Genomic DNA, 4,783 nt, shown 5'->3' on the forward strand with positions numbered 1-4,783 from the left:
CGCTTAAGACATCTTGTAAAAATTTGGGAATTTTTGGAATAATTTAACTATTCTATTAAGATGTCCGAAAACAGCCGGTTTTGAATATAAATGCTGAATTGAGATAAGTTGTGACTTGCGTGTCTAAATGTCGAAGTATGCTATCCGTGAATGATCTAACATGTTATATATGTTATGTGCATTATCGTATGTTTGATTTTGAGTGGGGAATGGATGGGAAACTTAGATGGGCATAAACCGTTAAAACGATGCATGTTGTGTGATAGATACGTGTAGGAACTTTGTGTTCTATTTGAAAGCCACTAAATGACTAACTGGTAATTATATTAGGACGTGATTGACCGACCTCGACTGTTAGCTATATTTGAGAATCTAACCGAGCAAACCAAGGTGAGTTCACACACTTTCTAAGGCATGGGATTCCCGGTGGTTTGGGAATGGGTTAAAAGAATTAAAACGGAATCTACATATCTTACTTAGGTAGGATATGTACGGCCATCCTCCTCGGGTAGGATGCCAGTATTAATCCTGCGTATTCTCTTTGGGAGAACTACGTACGTTCGTCCTCCTTGTGTAGGACAACAACCTTTAACTTACTAGACAAAACTCTATCATAAGTCCCTCATTTTATATCGACTTAATCGCCGAGGCCAATGGCGAGCGGGTCATTAGTTAATAGCGCTATTAGGTTTAACAAACCTCACACCGTGCCAGTCGGACGGGCGTGTACTAATGGACTATGGCAAACCATCAGTGATGATAGACACTGATGTAGGGCACAACTTACTTGCGTAGTAGTCGATATCATACGGTCTAGTGGTTCACATGGGGAAGCCCCCACTAATCATGAACAGGGTATGGGTAATAAAGAATGAACTGGTTAAACTTTCTTTCAACTACGGGGTAACCCCCACGGAAATTACGCCAACGAAAGACAAACCACGTTTTCGGAAAACAACTTAAAACTAAACAACCAAACGTGAACTCACTCAACTTTGTTGTTGACTCGTTGTTACATGCCTTACAAGTCGCTAAATGCTTGGAGCTTGCACGAGGAAGGAGTCGTTGTGGTGTACGGACTGTTATGTTCCGTGCTTAATATTTAAATCCTTATGAACTTATAAAACTTGCGTTTGAACTTTAACTTATAAACTATGGACTTATGTTTTGGACTTTACGTTTATGCTTCCGCTGTTTAATTTAAAACTCGGTTAACTAGCCTTTGGTCACCAATCGTATTGTGGTTGGCTTTATTTACTTAAATACGTTGTTCAGTATGATTGGTGGCTCGATCCTGGTCATGTCACGCCTCCAAGCGGTAGTACTCCGCATGGTGGATTTTGGGGGTGTGACAGATTGGTATCAGAGCCATTGGTTATAGTGAACTTGGTTTTAAAAAGGGGAAAGCTTTTTGATAAAACCAGACTATAACCTATACAGTGCTCAACGATCCACAACGACGCTTCGCTCCACGTGCAAGACTCGACACCATAGGTGGTATGATTTATGTTATACTGTCGGTTAGATAGTTTACACTGTGCATTAGTTAACGTGATAACTGCTGTTTGAACCTTGTGTGCCTACTCTCTACTGTCGTCCCACACTTACGCACATTCACGACACTTTTCTCATTCACGTCGCTTCGTGGTGAAGATCATGAACAGATGCGGAGGACGTATCAACCTAACTCAAGCCTAGTTGACGGCTCTGATCAATGAACGAGTTGTTGAGGCACTCGTAGCTGTCCCGGCAGGAGGTATAACCTGCCATATCAACCCATCTTAGGACGATTAGATCCTACCTTTGCGAACCAAATCTTGTGCTTAAACTTGTCCTTTATCTTCGCGCCACAGGACACAATGGCCAACCTCCCGTTCCTTCGATCCGCAACCGATATAACAAAACGCTAACAACCACACCACGATTTCTACCGATTACAAGATTACCCCCCCCCCATTACCTTGTTGGGTAGCTAATTGATATCTTATTTTGATCTACACCCTCATATACCCAACTTAGCAAGCGGATGCCTCCTAATGATGGGATAGTCTTCGGGACATTCGAGGACGGCGATACGGATTACTCAACCTACATACGGACACGACGAACTACACATTTACCTCACCCCTTTTCCCCCTTACACTACAAGAGTCGCACTTTGATCCTACGATGGTTTATCGTACTTATGTGAAATCTTTTCGCTAGCCTTTGTACCGACCTATGCTTAATGCAATGCCTAATTTCTACTATTGACTTACACAGAACCATCATTCCTTTACCACAGTGACGCTAGACACTAATGCGAACTCACTCTAGATTAGAGGGTTTGGAAGGCTCGATTTCTATCATTGGTGATCACTTATTGAAACCTTGAGCGTGATGATGTGATTATACTCTCTCGAATGCGTTTTCGCGTCCTTTCTTTGGAACCTCACGATTACACAAACGTATTTTTAAATTCATTCACACGACCTAAGGAAACTCCTACGAACTTGATTTCTTACCGACTTGATAAATCGAAAACTCATCTAAGTTCGTGGATCTAGGTGAATTATTCCTCCTTCGCATGTGGGTGATGCAAAGAACGATCCCAACGTTGTGACGGGTAAGTTTCTTCTGGAGGATTCCTTTGTTACTGTTTTATTTGATTCGGGTGCCGATACTAGTTAGTCAGATGCTTAAGCGTACCCCAACACTTTTGAACACCAAACACACGGTAGAACTAGCAAATGGTAAGAGTCTTGAAACCACACACATAATTAAAGGTTGTAACCTCGTCTTAGTTGGTCAGACTTTCTCTATCGATCTTATTCCCATCACACTTGGTAGTTTCGACGTCGTAATCGGGATGGACTGGCTATCTCATCATCAAGCGGAGATTATTTGAAAGGAGAAAATCGTCCGCATTCCTCGTTCTGGTAAAGAACCTCTCATAATTCATGGCGACAAGAGTGGTGTGAGCATCATCTCTTTCCTTAAGGCCCAGAAGTGTTTGCGAAAGGGCCACACTGCTATCCTAGCCCTCGTTTCTAATACATCCTCGGAAGAAAAGAAGACAGAAGGCATTCCTATTGTGCGAGACTTTCCCGAGGTATTTCCTGAGGAATTACCTGGTCTCCCGCCTCATCGCCAAGACGAGTTTCAAATCGAGCTAGCTCCTGGAGCAGCACCAATAGCTCGTGCACCATATCGACTTGCTCCGTTAGAACTTGAAGAACTATCCACGCAACTACAAGAACTCTTGGAAAAGGGTTTCATATGTCCTAGCTCTTCACCATGGGGAGCTCCAGTGTTATTCGTGAAGAAGAAAGACGGTACCTTCAGGATGTGTATTGATTACCGCGAACTCAACAAGGTAACCGTGAAGAATCGTTATCCTCTCCCACGCATTGATGACTTGTTCGACCAGTTGCAAGGGTCGAGTTATTACTCTAAGATTGATTTGAGATCGGGCTACCATCAGCTGAGAGGCCGAGAGGAGGACGTCTCCAAAACAGCATTCAGAACTCGCTACGGCCATTACGAGTTTCTGGTTATGCCTTTCGGGTTAACGAATGCACCTGCGGTCTTCATGGATCTCATGAACCGATTGTGCAAACCTTACCTGGATAAGTTCGTTATTGTTTTCATTGACGATATCCTGATCTATTCTAAGAGTCAGGAAGAACACGAGCAACATCTGAGGCTTATTCTAGAACTTCTTCGAAAAGAGCAGTTGTATGCCAAGTTTTCGAAATGTGACTTCTGGCTTCGCGAAGTCCACTTTCTAGGCCATGTGGTAAACAAAGATGGAATTCATGTAGATCCATCCAAGGTTGACTCGATCAAGAACTGGCCTGCACCCCGCACACCAACAGAGATCCGCCAATTCTTGGGTTTGGCAGGGTATTACAGGAGATTTATCAAAGATTTCTCCAAGATTGCGCAACCTCTCACTTCACTGACTCAGAAGGGTGTCACCTATCGTTGGGGTGATGCACAGGAGTCCGCATTTCAGCACTTGAAGGATAGACTTTGTAGCGCGCCTATCCTCTCATTGCCTGAAGGCACAGACGATTTTGTGGTTTACTGCGATGCTTCCATCCAAGGCCTTGGTTGTGTGTTGATGCAACGTGACAAGGTCATTGCCTACGCATCACGCCAACTTAAAGTTCACGAAAGGAACTACACTACTCACGATCTGGAACTGGGAGCAGTTGTTTTCGCGCTTAAGATATGGAGACATTACCTGTAGGGTACCAAGTGCACCATTTACACCGATCACAGGAGTCTCGAGCATATCTTCAAGCAAAAGGAGTTAAACATGCGTCAACGTCGATGGGTCGAACTCCTGAATGACTACGAATGCGCGATCAAGTATCATCCGGGCAAGGCCAATGTTGTGGCTGACGCCCTCAGTCGAAAGGATACTATACCTAGGCGTGTACGTGCGTTACAGCTTACCATCCAATCTAACCTTCCCGCTCAGATTCGCGATGCTCAAGTTGAAGCATTGAAGGCAGAGAACATCAGGGCTGAGTCCTTACGAGGATCGAGGCAACGACTAGAACAAAAAGAAAACGGCGCCTACTATGTTAACGGACGCATATGGGTTCCACTGTATGGAGACCTACGCGAGTTGGTGATGGATGAAGCGCATAAGTCTCGTTACTCAGTACATCCTGGTTCGGACAAGATGTACCATGATCTCAAGACTACATACTGGTGGCCTGGTATGAAAGCCAGCATAGCAACCTACGTCGGTAAATGCTTGACTTGTGCCAGGGTCAAGGTCGAATACCAG

Source organism: Helianthus annuus, chromosome 7, assembly GCF_002127325.2.
Source record: "Helianthus annuus cultivar XRQ/B chromosome 7, HanXRQr2.0-SUNRISE, whole genome shotgun sequence".
NCBI lineage: Eukaryota > Viridiplantae > Streptophyta > Magnoliopsida > Asterales > Asteraceae > Helianthus > Helianthus annuus.